The following is a 9257-nucleotide window of genomic DNA, read 5'->3' on the forward strand; positions in this document are numbered from 1 at the left end:
AGACGAATGAGAGGTGATCTCAATGAAACATACAATTCTGAGGATGATTAGGGATATTTGTTGAGGCAGTTTCCTGATGTTGGAGAGTCGTATTGGCAGACACTTTGGATGGGGTTCAGTCATTTAGGTCTGGGATGAGGCAAAGATTTCTTCAAAGGGTTAGGAACCCCTGGAATTTAGCCCCTCCCCTCCTAGAGCGCTGGAGATGCTTGTTGAATTGATTCAAGACTGAGGTCAATAGATGTTGGTTAATAAGGGATTGGAAGGCAACGAGGACAAAGTAGAGGACCAGCCAAAATATTAACGATTGGTATAACAGGCTGGAGGAACCATTTTAGGCAACTGCCTCCGGTTTAATGTTCTTAACCATCCTTGCGTGTTCTGCTACATTGGAAAGGTGGGTTGATGTGCATCGTCTGCAGCAGGACCACACACTGGTTTCAAGTTGATGGTATATTTAGCGTATGCTTCCACCAACAACAACATCTTGCATTTGTAGAGCACCTTTAATGTTGTTATACGTCCCAGAAGGCTTCACAGCTGCAACATCACACAAGATTGAACACTGAGACAATAGATCGGTCAAAGAGGTAAATTTGAGTCAGCATCTCACGTGGAAGGTTTAAGTCAAGTCAAGTTTATTTCATATGCACAAGTACGGTGAGGTACAGGTACAGTGAAAAACTTGCTTGCAGCAGCATCACAGGCACGTAGGTACAGACAACACACAGAACAAATTATACAAGGTAGTGAAGAGAAAAAAAAATGCAGAGTGTTTTAGGGGGAGAATTTTAGAGAGGGCTTTGGCATTTGAAGGCACCACCATCAATTGAGCAATTAGATTTAGATTTTAAAGTGTTAGATTTAGATATCTTTATTAGTCGCATGTACATCGAAACACACAAATGCATCTTTTGTGTAGAGTGTTCTGGGGGCAGCCCACAAGTGTCGCCACGCTTCTGGCGCCAACATAGCATGCCCACAACTTCCTAACCTGTATGTCTTTGGAATGTGGGAGGAAACCGGAGCACCCGGAGGAAACCCACACAGACACGGGGAGAATGTATAAACTCCTTACAGACAGCGGCTGGATTTGAACCCGGGTCACTGGCTCTGTAAGGCGTTACGCTAACCGCTACACTACCGTGCCTGCCCTTTAAAAGTCAGGATTAAAAGTCAGGAATTCTCCAAAGGCTAGAACAGGAGAAGTTCAGACATTTCAAGTCTGGAATAAAACCAGAAAGTGATGTAAAAACAAATACAAGAACTTTAGACCCTGTGAATGTCAGCAGTTCCATTAAACCTTGGAGACACAAGAGACTGCAGATGCTGGAATCTGGAGAAAAGACAAACTGCTGTAGGAACTCAGTGGGTCAGGCAGCATCTGTGTAGGCAAAGGGATAATCGACAGTTTGGGTCGACTATCCCTCTGCCTCCAAGGATGCTGTTCGACCCTCCAGCAGTTTGCTTCTTTTTAACGCTGGCACCTTGTTTAATGCTCGGGCTTCAATCCCAGGACCAGTAATGGAACCAGTGACAAAAGGGCTCATTTTATCATTACAAGTATTTATTCCCTCGAGTGCAAGAGAATGAGGGGAGATCTTTTAAAGGTACATAAAATTATGAGGGGCATAGATAGAGTGAATGCATGCAGGTTTTTTCCCCTCAGGTTGGGTGAGACTAGAACTAGAGGTCATAGGTTTAGGGTGAAATATTTAAGGGGAGTCTGAGGGGGAACTACTTCACTCAGAGTGTGGTGCGAGTGTTGAATGAGCTGCCAGCGGAAGTGATGGAAGTGGTAACATTTAAGAGAAGTTTGGATAGGTACATGGATGGGAGGGGTTTGGAGGTTACATGGTCTGAGTGTGGATAGATGGGACTAGCCAGAAGATCAGGTCAGCATGGACTAGATGGGCCGAAGGGCCTGTTTTGGTGCTGTAGTGCTCTATGACTCTAAGTTGGTGGTGTTAGTGACGGCGCTACAAATCCTTGCCCTTCCTGCCGATATAGATTGACGGCTCAGCCCTCAGCTGGCACCACAGAAATGAAACGGTTAAAGTGATCTCTTCACCACGCGGCTCGATGTGGAGGGAGCCACAGAGGGAACGTGGAGAGGCAGCCTGTGAGGGCTGGTGTTGGGCAGGCTGGGGAGAGTGGGGCAACCACTTAACACTGGTGTCTGGAGCTCAGGCTGCACCCTGTCCACCACGGAGTGCGGCCAGTGCTGAGGATGGACAGCTCCTGTCCATGAGTTGATGGATCTCCCGGCCCCTAGGGTCCCTCTCATCAAATCACAGATGACACTAAAATTGGCGGTGTGGAGAATAGTGGAGAGGGGATACAACAGGATCTAGATCAACTGGGAAAGTAGGCAAACAAATGGCAGATGGAACTTAACTCAGACGAGTGTGACGTAATGTATTTTTGGGAAGTTAAACCAGGTCAGGACATAGTCTGTGAACAGCAGGGCCCTTTAGAGTGTTATTGAATAACGAGATCTTGGGGAACAAGTACATTGCTCCCTGAAAGTAGTAACGCAGGTAGACAGAGTGGCGGAGGAGGTGTATGGTTTGCTTGCCTCGACTGGCTGAGGCATTGAGTATACATCATGCTACAGTTGTACAAGTTGTTGGTTCAGTCGCACTTGGAATATTGTGTGCAGTTCTGGTCTCCACGCTATAGGAAGGATGTGATTAAGCTGGAGAGCGTACAAAAACAGATTCACAGGAGTGTTTCCAGGACTGGAGGGCCTGAGTTATAAGGAGAGACTGGATAGGCTGGGACTGTTATCCCTGGAGGGAAGGAGACTGAGGGGTGACCTTACAGTAGGTATATAAAATCACAAGGAGCAAAGATGGGGTAGATGGTCAGAGTCTTTTCCCCAGGGTAGGGGAGTCTAAATCTAGAGGGCACAGGTTTAAGGTGAGAGGGGAAAGATTTGAAGGGGACCTGAGGGACAACTTTTTTACACAGACAGTGGTGGGTATGTGGAACGAGCTGCCAGAGGAGCTGGCAGAGGCAGGTACAATTACAACATTTAGATGTTTGGACGGGTGAACAGATAGGAAAGGTTTACAGGGACATGGGCCAGATGGGATTAGCATAGATAGGCATCTTGGTCACATGGACAAGTTGGACCGAAGGGCCTGTTTCCCTGCTGTATAACTCTTATGAATCTATAGCTCCAGTTGGGTGTGTGGAAGCTGCGGTCTCCCTCTCGATTTAGCTGCACAGCTCTCCCCAGCCTGGAGATTTCTCAATATTAATACCCTCGATGGTGACCATCAAGGTGCAGCCCTGAGCCCAGCATCTCACCACTTGCGTCAACCATAACAGGCAGCCTCCGCACATTGGTTTGCTGGCTCACCCCACATCCCACTTTGTGGTGGAGATCACTGCTTCATTGCTGCAGAGAATCACCAGGAGAGGGCAGGCGTTAGGTCTGGGATCCTAGCACGCAGCTTGGGTGGATGTCTGCGGTTAGGTTAACGCTATTACAGCACCAGTGACCTGGGTTCAATTCCCGCTGCTGTAAGGAGTTTGTACATTCTCCCCGTGTCTGCCTGGGTTTCCTCCGGGTGCTCCGGTTTCCTCCCACATTCCAAAGACGTACGGGTTAGGAAGTTGTGGGCATGCTATGTTGGCGCCGGAAGCGTGGCAACACTTGCGGGCTGCCCCCAGAAACACAAAGATGCATTTCAGTGTGTTTTGATGTACATGTGACTAATAAAGATATCTTATCTTATACATACCTGCACACATTCAGACTCGAGGACCAAGAGTGTTATAACGAATCAGTGCACTGTGGCGTACGTAGAATTTACAAAGATAAACAGGTCATTCTGACTGACAGATCTGTGCCAACATTTGTGGTCGCAATGCAAGAATGTAAGAAATAGAAACAACAGTAGGCCATTCTGGCGTGAGACATTTCTGTATTCAGTGGGTTGTTAGGATATGGAGCTTACTTTCACAAAGGGCAAATTGGCTTATTATTGTCACATGTACTGAGGTACAGTGAAAAACTTGTCTTGCATGCTGTCCATACAGATCAATTCATCACATCAGTACATTGAGGTAGTACAAGGTAAAACAATAACAGAATGCAGAATAAAGTGTTACAGTTAAAGTGCAGGCAGACAATAAGGCGCAAGGTCATAACGAGGTAGATTGTGAGGTTCAGAGTCCATCTTATCGTACTGGGAGACTGTTCAATAGTCTTATAACAGTGGGATAAAAGCTGTCCTTGAGCCTGGTGGTACGTGCTTTCAGGCTTTTGTATCTTCTGCCTGATTGGAAGGGGGAAAAGAGAGAATGTCCGGGGTGGGTGGGGTCTTTGATTATGTTGGCTGATTTACCGAGGAAGAAAGAAGTATAGACAGAGTCCATGGAGGGGAGGCTGGTTTCCATGATGTGATGTACTGAGCTGTGTCCACAACTCTGCAGTTTCTTGTGATCTCAGGCAGAGCAGTTGCCGTACCAAGCCATGATGCATCTGCATAGGATGCTTTCTGTGGTGCATTGATAAAAATTGGTGAGTGTCAAAAGGGACATGCCATATTTCTTTAAGGTCCTGAGTAAGTAGAGGTGCTGGTGAGCTTTCTTGGCCGTGGCGTCTACGTGGTTGGACCGGGACAGGCTATTGGTGATGTTCACTCCTCGGAACTTAAAGCTCTTAACCTCAGCACCGTTGATGTAAACAGGAGCATGTGCACCGCCCCCCTTCCTGAAGTCAATGACCAGCTCTTTTGTTTTGCTGACATTGAAAGGTCTCACATAACTTGGAACTCATTACAGGAAAAAAGTAAGGAAGGCACAAAGCTACCCTTACCAGACAGCTTGGCAGAGGATGAGAGCATTGAATCTGGTCATGAGAAATTTGACAAAATTATGTGCAATGCTGATCTTTACTCACCCTTAAAGTTCACCAGATCCTGAGTTTGCCAACTAGGTTATAATTAATTAATCACAATAATGTGAGAAACTCTCTAGTTATCTCACACTCATTGTCAGCAAGACCAGAGAATTGATTGTGGACTTCAGGGAGGGGAAGTCAGGAGAACACACACCAGTCCTCATTGAGGGGTCAGCGGTGGAAAGGGTGAGCAGCTTCAAGTTCCCAGGTGTCAACATCTCAGAGGATCTATCCTGGATCCAACACATTGATGCAATCACAAAGAAGGCACACCAGTGGCTCTACTTCGTTAGGAATTTGAGGAGATTCGATATGCCAAAGACTCTTGCAAGATTCTATCAATGTAAGGCAGAGAGCATACGGACTGGTTGCATCACAGCCTGGTATGGAGGCTGCAATGCACAGGATCGCAAGAGGCTGCAGACGGTTATAGACTCAACCAGCTCCATCATGAGCACAACCCACCCCACCATCAAGGACATCTTCAAGAGGTGGTGGCATCCATCACTAAAGACCCTCACCACTCAGGACGTGCCTTCTTCTTGTTACTACCATTGGGGAGGAGGTACAGGAGCCTGAAGATCCACATTCAATGTTTCAGGAACAGTTTCTTCCCGTCATCAGATTTCTGAACGGTCCGTGAACACTACCTTGTCATTCCTTTTGTTGCATTATTTGTTTTTGTAATGTTATAGTAATTTTGTCTTTGCGCTGTACTGCTGCCACAAAACAACAAATTTCACAACACACGAGTCAGTGATAATAAATCTGATTCTGATTTACTCCTCCCACCATTGCATTATATTATTTCAACTATGAGAATAACCCACCCTCTGCCGTTTTCATTAACAAGGACTCAGATCACTTTATAGCCAATGCCATCATTTTTGTCGAGGAAAGAGCAGCCACCTTGTGCGATACACAAAACAGTAGCTGGTTAAGACATACCAGACCCGTATCAGTTTTTAGAGATTCTGCCTGTGCTGTGCACACACATTCATCACTCACACAAATGAAAGCCTGGATAGGAAATAATAATGTTTATTCTTAAACCATTTATATCACAGAAACAGCCCAAACAAAATTCTAACCATTCTTTTGAAATCTCATTTAATTCTCCCTCAATTTATCTAGCTGGCCTCTCCAATGTTTGCCTCAGCCACTGTTCCAAACTCTCATGCCTCTGAGGATGGACTGTGAATTTCTTATTGGGTTTATTAGCAACTACACTGTGCCTTGTGCTTAGCGTCCAAGATGCTTTCCCAGGAGGGAAAATGCTAATAGAATTTGTGCTAAAAGGGATCATTATGTAGAGATGGTCATTGATTGCTCGTTACCCTACTGAAATCTCCAGGTTGGGGATAGCTTCCAAATATCTGGAGGGGGTGGGGGCACACGAGAAAGCTGCACAACAACTTCCATCCCCACCCGAGTAGACGAGAAAACCTGTATTGGTATTGGTTTATTATTGTCACTTGTACTGAGGTACAGTGAGAAACTTGTCTTGCATACTGATCGTCCAGATCAATTCATTACACAGTGCAGTTACATTGGGTTAGTACAGAGTGCATTGAGGTAGTACAGGTAAAAACAATAACAGTAAAGTGTCACAGCTACAGAGAAAGTGCAGTGCAATAAGGTGCAAGGTCACAACAAGGTAGATCGTGAGGTCAGAGTCCATCTCATTGTATAAGGGAACCGTTCCATTGTCTTATCACAGTGGGGTAGAAGCTGTGAAGTCTGGTGGTACGTGCCCTCAGGCTCCTGTATTTTCTACCTGTAGGACTCAAGCAGCCTGTCAACATATGGAGCAGGTGCAGCCAGTCTTCGGCAATGGACCACACTCACCAAGGTGCAGCTGCGAGTCCCACATCAGTGCTGAGCAGCCACGCCACTCAACGGCAGCCCTCAGCGGCACCTCTCCACACCGTGCCGAGGGGCAGGCCATTGCTCTGAGAGCACCCGAGGGAAGGTCCCCAGCACAGCACTGGGGAAGGCAGAAGTTCCCACCAGCTCCCTGCACTGCTACATGCAGCAGAGGTCTCTTTCAAAGGACAGGGTTGTATACCCACAAACATTGGGATTCGAGAGCCAAGAACACTAACAGTGGTGCCAGACAAGGTGCTAGTACTCACAGTGCCTTCTTCTGGTCCAATCATTAAAGGAAATTATCACCAGAAGGGAATTATCTCCATTCTATCAAAACCTTTCCTAATACTTAAAGACCTTCACCAGGTAAACCATCCATCTACATTTTTCTAGAGAAAAGATCTCCCTAAGCACCTTGAAGCATTAATCCGTTGTTCCAGATTCCATTTTCAGTGCTTCACGATATTATATCTCAATATTTTAAGGTGCATAGATTTCCATTGGTGTTTTATTTAATAATGCTCGATTCAGTTACTTCCTGCGGAAGCACTTGCTGTTGACGACCATGAGGGTAGTAACATTTGGCTTATATTATAACCTTTTTTAAAAAAAAATTAGATTTCCCCCAGGTCTTCAAGGTCCTAAAGACAATGAAATAAAAAGCACCAAAACACTTACATTGTTAAACAGGGAACGATGCGATGCACCAGTTTCAACAAGGCTTGGTGGTATAGTTAACAGCTGCACCGTAGTTTGAAGAATGGAGATCCAACAACTATTATGTAACATTTGCTAAGAGATCACAGTTATTACACAAAATGATCTTTTTATGAGTTGAGCTTGCAACACAAATAAAATCAATTTTGTGCACGTGTATTTTGATACACATGACAACTTTATCTGGGTGTGGAACCCTATTGATTTTAGTTCTGCAATGCAGGGCAGGTTTTCCTTGGTAACATGTACCAATGTTTATCTGCTACAGAGCATTGCTAAAATGCTGAGACATTCCGAGATTACAGAAGGAATTCTTATCCTCAGGTGTGAAATATGCTGATTAATTGGTTGTGTTCAATCAAATACATGGCTGGTAACATTGCTATTCATACATTTGAACAGGCTGGTGCTTTTTTCTCCAGAGGGATGACTGAGGACAAAATAATTTGAGGGTTTTTTTTAAAATAGATTTCTGTAGAGAAAGGACAGTACTGCAGGGAGCGATGGGGTAAGATCGATATAATGTTTGGAAAAACTCAATGCCTGAACAGACAAGGTGTCAAGAACTTGATTCCTCTGCTGAAGAGTCTAGGTGTGAAAGTCGATCCGCGCTATAATGAAGCAAACACAAACAGAACCAAGGAGCATACAACAAGCACTTTTTTTTCTTTCACTAGTGGAAGTGAGGGATATAGAGAAAGAGTAAACAGTGTAACCAGAGCTCTGTACTGATCCTCACTCGGAGATTTACCGGTTAGCGTCCCTACTTTTATACCCACTTCGTGGGAAACCTCCGTGGGAAGTTGCACTTACCAAGGCAGTTGCTTACAGCAAACTTGTAGCAAAGCAAGATATGCCCTAAACATTTCTTTGTTTCTCACCAACATTTGCAAACTTGTAGCCATAACTATAGTCACCCCATGGTTGAAGCAATATCACGCTATGGGAAGAATAGCTGCACACCATTAACTCTTACATTTCCGGTCATTAACCCTTACATTTCCAGTTATCTTTTACATGGAACAAGGGTCAGTCTCTCAGGACATGGGGTTAAGGAATGGCTTTGGGTGCTGAGTCACTAAGTTATTCAAAGTTAAGATCAATAGACTTTTGGTCTCAAAAGAAACCCTCATCTAGGGATCATAAGCAAAAATGAACTCCAGTGCAAGGATCAGCCATGAATTTATTGAATGATGAAGGGATTCAAGAGCAATACCTATTTATGCTTTTCTTTCAAAATATATAATCCTAATTTTTTGTGATGGGTACATGTTAACAAGATGTTTTTAATTGTGGGGCAAGTCCAAGACTAGGGGGTTGCAGAATAGCTCCTGGTAAGGAGAAACACTGGAAAAGATGTGATCGGGGGATTAAGCAGAGGTGAATTGGATACATGACTTTAAAGGAAGCTAGATGAATGAGGTAAGAAGGGAATGTACAATATATTAACAAGATAAAATGGAGCAGACAAGAGCATTCTGTTGAGCAAAATTCCGTAAACCAATTAAGCCAAATGGACCATCTCTGTGCCATTAATTCTCTATCATTTTTGTGGCAACCAATTAGCTCAATTTGGAGCCTGCAGAGCGAACATATACACCTGGAGACAAGAGATTGCAAATGCAGGGTTTAGACCTGAAATGTCAACATTCTTTTTCTCCTCCAGCAGTGTTTGTTTGTACAGTCTGGTCATACACCTGTACCATCCAGCAAGTACACATGCTAACATGCTTTTGAAATTGAGAACTCAAGGTGT

This window comes from Pristis pectinata, chromosome 2 (assembly GCF_009764475.1).
Source record: "Pristis pectinata isolate sPriPec2 chromosome 2, sPriPec2.1.pri, whole genome shotgun sequence".
Classification (NCBI taxonomy): Eukaryota; Metazoa; Chordata; class Chondrichthyes; order Rhinopristiformes; family Pristidae; genus Pristis; species Pristis pectinata.